Source organism: Triticum dicoccoides, chromosome 5A (assembly GCF_002162155.2).
Source record: "Triticum dicoccoides isolate Atlit2015 ecotype Zavitan chromosome 5A, WEW_v2.0, whole genome shotgun sequence".
Lineage (NCBI taxonomy): Eukaryota > Viridiplantae > Streptophyta > Magnoliopsida > Poales > Poaceae > Triticum > Triticum dicoccoides.
In genome coordinates this window covers 394,602,595-394,613,402 of record NC_041388.1, presented here as the reverse complement: position 1 = coordinate 394,613,402, position 10,808 = coordinate 394,602,595, and positions in this window count along the sequence as shown.

Here is a 10,808-nt window from a genome sequence, read left to right as displayed (position 1 = left end):
TATTGGTTAAAGCGAGTGAAAGTTTCGCGTCTGAGTAGAGCTTCATAGACACTTTGGAATGGAGCGATGTGGAAGGTTAACTTTTGCTGCGGAAGTTATCGGGAAAGCCGAATATAACCTCTAGTAGCAGGAAGCCCGTGCAATCGGCTTCTGGGCCTGGCGTTACTCCTTTAAAGGTAGTATTGCTATGGCTAATTTTTGCTAGGTCTATCCCCATGTTACGTACTGTGTCCTAATATATCAGGTTTAAACTGCTGCCGCCATCCATCAAAACTCGTGTGAAGTGGTATCCGTCAATTATTGGCTCTAATACCAAGGCAGCCCATCCTGCACGCCAGACATTTGCTGAGTAATCTCGATGGTCAAAAGTGATCGGTTGGGACGACCAGTGGCAAAATTCCGTGGTGATAGGCCCTGGGGCATGTGTCTCTAGGAGTGCCGCTTTGTTTCTCCACTTTATTACGTGTAACACATTGACTGTTTTGACTTCTGGTGGGAATTTCTTTTCTTCCCCAGTGCTTTGCTTGCGAGGCTCGTCCTCTTCTTCGCTTGGTGTACCCTGCCCCTTATGTTCGGCGTTGAGCTTGCCGGACTGCTTGAAGACCCAAAATTCTCTATGGGTATGATTTGCAGGTTTGTCCGAGGTACTATGGATCTGACATATTTGGTCCAGAACCTTGTTTAGGCTGGACAGTTCGTCTCTGTTGCCTTTGGAGGGCGGCTTTTGCTGCCCTGGCCGAGAGCTTCTGAATCCGGCGTTTACCGTTGTGCTCTTTAGGCTGTCTTATTTATTCCGGCGCTTGTTTTTGCTGCGTCGTGATTTCCCGTTTTCGTCCCTGACTTTGGATGTACTTCGGTCACTAGTGTTGCATCGGGCTAACCAGCCGTCCTCGCCCGCGCAAAAGCAGGTCATGAGGCTTGTTAATGCTGCCATTGTTCTCGGCTTTTCTTGGCCGAGCTGTCTGTGTCTCGAACGTTGTGCTTGAGAGCTGCTAAGGCTTCGGCATCCAGACAGTCTACTATTTGGTTTTTCTTGGTGAGGAACCTGTTCCAAAGCTTTCGGGCTGACTCTGCGGGCTGTTGAGTTATATGACTTAAATCGTCTGCATCCGGTGGTCGGACATAGGTCCCTTGAAAATTTGCCCGAAAGGCGTCTTCGAGCTCTTCCCAGCTTCTAATGGAGTTTTTGGGAGGCTTTTAAGCCAGTGCCGAGCTGGCACTTTGAGCTTGAGGGGTAAGTACTTGATGGCGTGGAGATCGTCTCCTCGAGCCATGTGGATATGGAGGATATAGTCCTTAATCCAGACCCCAGGGTCTATTGTTCCGTCGTACGCCTCTATGTTTACGGGTTTGAATCCCTCTGGAAATTCATGGTACAGCACCTCATCGGTGAAACATAGGGGGTGTGCGGCACCCCTGTATTTGGGTGTATCGTGGTGTTCGGGTGTTTGTTGTGTTGTATTGCATACTAGAGCGCGCTTGCGTGGCCCATATATGGATCTGGTTGTGCCGTCCTTTTGATGCGAGCCCTCGCGTGGATCGCGTACTGGCTTATGTGCGGCGTCGTTTGCCGCTCTATATTGGCCACGAGGTCGTCTACCTGACCGGATGGCCATTTTGTTTTCTAATTGCGGGGGATCTAAGGCCTCCTCGTCGAATTCGGGTAGCAACTTTCGCTTCTGGTAGCTCTTGGTGTGGCGATTACCGCTGTACTTCGCTGCAGTGTTGAGTACTTCACTCCATCTGATTCTGAGTGTGTCTTGCGCAGCTCTGAGCCTTTGCTTTTGCTTTTTCAGACTCCTTGCAGTGGCAACAAGCCTTTGATGGGCATTCTGTTGCTCCGGTAGCCTGTCCGGTGTGATGTCGTCCGGACTGTTATCTTTGATGGAGTCGGGTTGTTCGGTTTGATTCTCCGTGTTGCCCTGGTCAGGCGATGGTTCACCCTGCTCTATCACTGGGTCTATATGACCGTTGTTTCTGCCAAGGCGGGATTTGGAGTGGCGCTTACGCCGCCGCTTTGACTGCTTCTCGAGGGAACAACCCTTCATTGCGTCCTTCTGTTCCTCGTCATCGTTTTCTTTGGGTGTGTCCACCATGTATACATCATATGATGAAGTGGGCGTCCAGTGCCCTGTGGGCAGTGGTTCCTGTTTGTCTCCTGCATCATCGTCCATACCGTCGATGTCTTCAGAGTCGAAGTCGAGCATGTCAGTTAAGTCGTCGACAGTGGCTACTAAGTGGGTGGTGGGTGGGCGGCGAATTTCTTCGTCATCCGCACCCCAATCCTGCCGGACATAGTTCGGCCAGGACTCTCCTGACAAGGAGATAGACCTTAATGAGTTCAGTATGTCGCCGAAGGGTGAGTGCTGAAAGATATCCACGGAGGTAAAATCCATGATCGGCGCCCAGTCAGATTCAATAGGCACGGGTGCAGGCGGTTCGGAGTCCGTGGCCAGGGAAGGATCCGGCAGTGTGGCATCACGGCTCTCGTGAAGGGTAAGGTCGATATTCGGCTCGATCGCCGCTGAGGTTGCGGCCTCCGTGGCGGGGTCTATCCACCTGTCCATAGATGGCGCAACTGGTTCTGAATTGAGGGTCGGAGCGGTTGCCGGCGCGATCTCCTGGACACTGTGTGACGGCAGAGCTAAATCATGCTCATCGTGACCGCGTGGCGCACTAAGCAGGGGCTCGAATCCGTCGAAGATCAAGTCTCCGCGGATATCGGCCGTGTAGTTTAAGCTTCCAAACCTGACCTGATGGCCAGGGGCGTAACTCTCGATCTGCTCCAGATGGCCAACCGAGTTGGCCCGCAGTGTGAAGCCACCGAATACGAAGATCTGTCCGGGGAGCAAAGTCTCACCCTGGACCGCATCGTTATTGATGATCGAAGGAGCCATCGGGCCTAAAGGCGACAACACAGAGGAACTCTCAATGAAAGCACCAATGTCGGTGTCAAAACCGGCGGATCTCGGGTAGGGGGTCCCGAACTGTGCGTCTAAGGCGGATGGTAACAGGAGGCAGTGGACATGATGTTTTACCCAGGTTCGGGCCCTCTTGACGGAGGTAAAACCCTACGTCCTGCTTGATTATTCTTGATAATATGAGTAGTACAAGAGTTGATCTACCACGAGATCGGAGAGGCTAAACCCTAGAAGCTAGCCTATGCTATGATTGTATGTTGTCCTACGGACTAAAACCCTCTGGTTTATATAGACAGCGGTGGGGGCTAGGGTTACAAAAGGTCGGTTAAAAAGGAGGAGATATACATATCCGTATCGACTAGCTTGCCTTCCATGCCAAGTAGAGTCCCATCCGGACACGGGACGAAGTCTTCAATCTTGTATCTTCATAGTCCAACAGTCCGGCCAAAGGATATAGTCCAGCTGTCTGGAGACCCCCTAATCCAGGACTCCCTCACCACCATATATCTTTCTCAAAACATCCACCATACCTACCTATTATGGCATTCCATAGCCATTCCGAGAAATATTGCCATGCAACTTTCCACTGTTCCGTTTATTATGACATGCTCCATCATTGTCATATTGCTTTGCATGATCATGTAGTTGACATCGTATTTGTGGCAAAGCCACCGATCATAATTCTTTCATACATGTCACTCATGAGTCATTGCACATCCCGGTACACCGCTGGAGGCACTCATATAGAGTCATATTTTGTTCTAAGTATCGAGTTGTAATTCTTGAGTTGTAAGTAAACAAAAGTGTGATGATCATCATTATTAGAGCATTGTCCCAGTGAGGAAAGGATGATGGAGACTATGATTCCCCCACAAGTCGGGATGAGACTACGGACGAAAAAAAAGATAAGGCCCAAAAAAATATGAGAGAAAAAGAGAGAAGGGGCAATGCTACTATCCTTTTACCACACTTGTGCTTCAATGCAGCACCATGATCTTCATGATAGAGACTCTCCTATGATATCACTTTAATATACTAGTGGGAATCTTTCATTATAGAACTTGGCTTGTATATTCCAATGATGGGCTTCCTCAAAATGCCCTAGGTCTTCGTGAGCAAGCGAGTTGGATGCACACCCACTTAGTTTCTTTTGTTGAGATTTCATACACTTATAGCTCTAGTGCATCTGTTGCATGGCAGTCCCTACTGACTCACGTTGACATCTATTGATGGGCATATCCATAGCCAGTTGATACACCTAGTTGATGTGAGACTATCTTCTCCTTTTTGTCTTCTCCACATCCACCATTCTATTCCACCTATAGTGCTATATCCATGGCTCACGCTCATGTATTACGTGAAGATTGAAAAAGTTTGAGAACATCAAAAGTATGAAACAATTGCTTGGCTTGTCATCGGGTTGTGCATGATTTAAATATTTTGTGTGGTGACGATAGAGCATAGCCAGAATATATGATTTTTAGGGATAACTTTCTTTGGCCATGTTATTTTGAGAAGATATGATTGCTTAGTTAGTATGCTTGAAGTATTATTTTTTTATGTCAATATTAAACTTTTGTCTTGAATCTTATGGATCTAAATATTCTTGCCACAATAAAGAGAATTATATGGATAAATATGTTAGTAGCATTCCACATCAAAAATTCTGTTTTTATCATTTACCTACTCGAGGACGAGCAGGAATTAAGCTTGGGGATGCTTGATACGTCTCCAACGTATCTATAATTTTTTATTGCTCCATGCTATTATATTATCAACCTTGGATGTTTTATATGCATTAATATGCTATTTTATATTATTTTTGGGACTAACCTATTAACCTAGAGCCCAGTGCCACTTTCTGTTTTTTTCCTTGTTTTAGAGTACCGCGGAAAAGGAAAATCAAACGGAGTCCAATTGACCTGAAACTTCACGGAACTTATTTTTGGAATGGAAGCAATCCAGTAGACTTGGAGTATACGTCAGGGAATCAACGAGGCTGACATGAGGCAGGGGGCGCGCCCTCCACCCTCGTGGGCCCCTCGTTGCTCCACCGACGTACTTCTTCCTCCTATATATATCCATATACTCTAAAAACATCAAAGAGCAGAATAGATTGGGAGTTCCGCCGCCAGAAGCCTCTGTAGCCACCGAAAACCAATCTAGACCCGTTCCGGCACCATGCCGGAGGGGGGAATCCCTCTCTAGTGGCCATATTCATCATCCCGGCGCTCTCCATGACGAGGAGGGAGTCGTTCTTCCTCGGGGTTGAGGGTATGTACCAGTAGCTATGTGTTTGATCTATCTCTCTCGTGTTCTTGAGGTGGTACGATCTTGATGTATCCCAAGCTTTGCTATTATAGTTGGATCTTATGATGTTCTCCCCCTCTCCTCTCTTGTGATGAATTGAGTTTTTCATTTGAAGGTATCTTATCGGATTGAGTCTTTAAGGATTTGAGAACACTTGATGTATGTCTTGCATGTGCTTATCTGTGGTGACAATGGGATATCACGTGATCCACTTGATGTATGTTTTGGTGATCAACTTGCGAGTTCCGTGACCTCGTGAACTTATGCATAGGGGTTGGCACACGTTTTCGTCTTGACTCTCCTGTAGAAACTTTGGGGCACTCTTTGAAGTTCTTTGTGTTGGTTGAATAGATGAATCTGAGATTGTGTGATGCATATCGTATAATCATACCCACGGATACTTGAGGTGACATTGGAGTATCTAGGTGACAATAGGGTTTTGGTTGATTTGTGTCTTAAGGTGTTATTCTAGTACGAAATCTATGATAGATTGAATGGAAAGAATAGCTTCGATTTATTTTACTACGGACTCTTGAATACATCGATCAGAAAGGATAACTTTGAGGTGGTTTCATACCCTACCGTAATCTCTTCATTTGTTCTGCACTATTAGTGACTTTGGAGTGACTCTTTGTTGCATGTTGAGGGATAGTTATATGATCCAATTATGTTATTATTGTTGAGAGAACTTGCACTAGTGGAAGTATGAACCCTAGGCCTTGTTTCAAAGCATTGCAGTACCGTTTGTGCTCACTTTTATCATTAGTTACCTTGCTGTTTTTATATTTTCAGATTACAAAAACCTATATCTACTATCCATATTGCACTTGTATCACCATCTCTTCGCTGAACTAGTGCACCTATACAATTTACCATTGTATTGGGTGTGTTGGGGACACAAGAGACTCTTTGTTATTTGGTTGCAGGGTTGCTTGAGAGAGACCATCTTCATCCTACGCCTCCCATGGATTGATAGACCTTAGGTCATCCACTTGAGGGAAATTTGCTACTGTCCTACAAACCTCTGCACTTGGAGGCCCAACAACGTCTACAAGAAGAAGGTTGTGTAGTAGACATCAAAGCTCAAACTGAAGCTAAGTGGGTGTGCATCCAACTTGCTTGCTCATGAAGACCTAGGGCATTTGAGGAATCCCATCATTGGAATATACAAGCCAAGTTCTATAATGAAAATTCCCACTAGTATATGAAAGTGATAAGTCAAGAGACTCTCCATATGAAGAACATGGTGCTACTCTGAAGCACAAGTGTTGTAAAAGATAGTAACATTGCCCCTTCTCTCTTTTTTTTCTTTTTTTCTTTTTTTCTTCTTCTTTTTTTGGTGGGCTACTTTGGCCTCTTTTATTTATTTTTAAAGTCCGGAGTCTCATCCCGACTTGTGGGGGAATCATAGTCTCCATCATCCTTTCCTCACTGGGGCAATGCTCTAATAATGATGATCATCACAGTTTTATTTACTTACAACTCAATATTACAACTCGATACTAGACAAAGATATGACTCTATATGAATGCCTCCGGCGGTGTACTGGGATGTGCAATGATCTAGCGTAGCAATGACATCAAAAAATGGACAAGCCATGAAAACATCATGCTAGCTATCTTATGATCATGCAAAGCAATACGACAATAAATGCTCAAGTCATGTATATGATGATGATGGAAGTTGCATGACAATATATCTCGGAATGGCTGTTTTGAGGAAGATATAAGGAGGTTTATGTGTGATAGAGCGTATCGTATCACGGGGTTTGGATGCACCGGCGAAGTTTGCACCAACTCTCGAGGTGAGAAAGGGCAATGCACGGTACCTAAGAGGCTAGCAATGATGGAAGGGTGAGAGTGCGTATAATCCATGGACTCACATTAGTCATAAAGAACTCATATACTTATTGCAAAAGTTTATTAGCCCTCAAAGCAAAGTATTACTACGCATGCCCCTAGGGGGATAGATTGGTAGGAAAAGACCATCGCTTGTCCCCGACCGCCACTCATAAGGAAGACAATCAATAAATACCTCATGCTCCAACTTCGTTACATAACGGTTCACCATACGTGCATGCTACGGGACTTGCAAACCTCAACACAAGTATTTCTCAATTTCACAATTACTCAACTAGCACGACTCTAATATCACCACATTTATATCCCAAAATTATTGCAAGGAATCAAACATATCATATTCACTGATCTACAAGTTTTATGTAGGATTTTATGACTAACCATGTGAATGACCAATTCCTGTCAACTCTCTAAATAGATATAAGTGAAGAAGGAGAGTTTAATTATTTCTACAAAAGATATGCCCACTCTCTAACAAATATAAGTGAAGCAAAAGAGAATTCTACAAATGGCAGTTTTCTATGTGAAGAGAAACAGACAATCCAAACTTCAAATGATATAAGCGAAGCACATGAAGCATTCTATAAAGACATACTCAAAAGATTTAAGTGAAGTGCAAAGAGCATTCTATAAATCAACCAAGGACTATCTCGTACCAGCATAGTGCATAAAAGAAAAATGAAAACTAATTGAAAAAGACGCTCCAAGATTGCACATATCGCGTGAACGAAACGAATCCGAAAACATACCAGTATTTGTTGAAGAAAGATGGGGTGCCTTCCGGGGCATCCCCAAGTTTAGATGCTTGAGTCTCGTTGAATATTTACTTGGGGTGCCTTGGTCATCCCCAAGCTTGAGCTCTTTCCTCTCCTTCTTCTCCTCACATTGAGACATCCTCGATCTTCGAACACTTCATCCACACAAAACTCAATAGAAATCTCGGTAAGATCCATTAGTATAATAAAGCAAATCACTAATCTAAGACTGCTGAAAACCAATTCATATTTTGTTTTTTGCATTGTAGCTACTTTAATATAACTTTTCCATGGCTTAATCCACTGATATAAATCGATGGTTTCATCAAAACAAGCAAACTATGCATTAAAAAACAGAATTTGTCTTAAACAGGACAGTCTGTAGTAATCTGAACATTCACCATACTTATGGTACTCCATAAATTCTACCAAAATTAGGAAAAATAAAAACATTGTATAGAAAGACATTTCAAAAAGTTTCAGAACCGTTTGACGTTCCAGTAAAAAATGTAAAATCGCGCACTACAGTCAAAGTTTCTGTCCTGCACCGCACAAACCAACAAGTAATATAAAACATCCTAAAGGCAAACCTTGGCACATTGTTTTTATTTTTAAACCTTATAAAAGCACACAACAGAAATAAATGACTCTATAAAACTTCTGGGTTGTCTCCCTGGTAGCGCTTTCTTTAAAGCCATTAAGGTAGGCATATAGTGCTCAAGTAATGGATCCAGCCGGATCCCAAGGTATATCAAAGCCAATTTTAATTAACAATGATTTGTGATTTAGTAGTGAGCACAAGGTAAGATATATCATGCAACAACGAACTATAACTCTATTCCTATGCATAGGCATGTCATAAAAGAACAATTGATGCACACATAGTAAAGGCCAATGCATGGTATAAACAGTTTCTTGCAATTCTTTCGTGTTGGAAACATAAAGAGGCGGAGATGTAGTTCCTCTCTCATAATAATTGCAAGTATGAGCAGCAAGCACATGCATATTATATCTATCAAAATCATCATGTGTAATAGTAAAATGCAACCAATCAATATAATCCTTAATAAGGATAAACTTCTCTGATATAGTGTAGTTGCGAGAATTCAAAAAGATAATAGGACTATCATGCGTGGGTGCAATAGCAACAATTTCATGTTTAACATAAGGAACTATAACAAGTTCATCTCCATAAGCATAATTCATATTGGCATCTTGTCCACAAGCATAGCAAGCATCATCAAAAAGGGATATTTCAAGAGAATCAACGAGATCATAACAGTCATCATAGCCTTCATCCTTTGGTAAGCGCGAAGGGAAATTAAACAATGTATGAGTTGAAGAGTTACTCTCATTAGAAGGTGGGCACGGGTGATCAATTCGCTCTTCCTCCTTTTGTTCTTCGCTCTACTCCTCATCTTTTCATCCAATGAGCTCACAATTTCATTAATTTCTTCGTCCATAGACTCCTGCAAAATGGTTGTCTCTTCTTGGACAGCTGAGACTCTATCAATAAAATCATCAATATCGGAATTGAATTCATAATTCTCATAGCAATATTTAAGTATAGCAAAATTTCCAGGTCTATAAACAGCATCATAATGATTTTCACACTCTTTAAACAAAGATTCAATTTCATAAGCACCCATAAAAGCAACAAATTCTTCTATTTGTTCCACATCATAGTAATCATATATACCATTAGCATAAGATGCCAAGGTTTTGTCATCGTTAAATTTCCATGAAAAGGGATGGTTTGGAGCCTTCATCCTAGAGCAACAAGTATAGTCATATCTCAAGCATAGTTCCCGAGCATACCAATGGAACATATGAATTTTATCCCATAATAGTTTCCCTTTTTGAGTCAAGCGATAATCCCTAAAGTATTCACGTTGATCCAACATGTCTCCCATTACATAATTGAATGGGGTTTTCTCAGGATTATCAAAGTAGTACAAAATATTTTTCACATAACCAACATCGAGGGTATTAGGAGGTTCCCCATCTCCATGAGTAGCAGGTACACCTAATTTTCTTGGTATTTCGTGTTCCATATCCAAAACTAAAGATAAAGAACAACTTAGAATAGCAAATAAAAATTACTTAGTGATAAGGCAAACAAGCACACATGAGAATATTCACCCCACGCTATGGCTCCCCGGCAACGGCGCCAGAAAAAGGTCTTGATAACCCACAAGTATAGGGGATCAATTGGCCTCTTTCGATAAGTAAGAGTGTCGAACCCAACAAGGAGCTAAAGGTAGAACAAATATTCCCTCTAGTTCTACCGACCACCGATACAACTCTACGCACACTTAACGTTCGCTTTACCTAAAACAAGTATGAAGCTAGAAGTACTTTGTAGGTGTAACGAGATAGGTTTGCAAGAATATAAAGAGCACGTAAATAAAAACTAGGGGCTGTTTTAGGTAAAGAAGCAATAAAGTTAGTATAGAGAGTGTAGAAAAGTGGTGGTAGGAGTTGTGAAATTATCCCTAAGCAATTGACTACTTTACTGGACCGATAGCAAGTTTTATGTGGGAGAGGCCACTGCTAGCATGTCATCCTAACTTGGAATTCTATGCACTTATGATTGGAACTATTAGCAAGCATCCGCAACTACTAACGTTCATTAAGGTAAAACCCAACCATAGCATTGAGATATATTGGTCCCCCTTCAATCCCGTATGCATCAATTTCTATGCTAGGTTGAAGCTTCTGTCACTCTTGCCATCCAATACATAGTCCTATCAACATACAACTAGCCCTATGGTGTGATCCACGCGCGCGCTCATATGATGGGCACCAAAGGACAGCAACATAACCACAAGGAAAATAAATAAATCATATTAATTCACCAATCACCGATAGGACAACTAAAATCTACTCAGACATCATAGGATGGCAACACATCATTGGATAATAATATGAAGCATAAAGCACCATGTTCAAGTAGAGGGTAC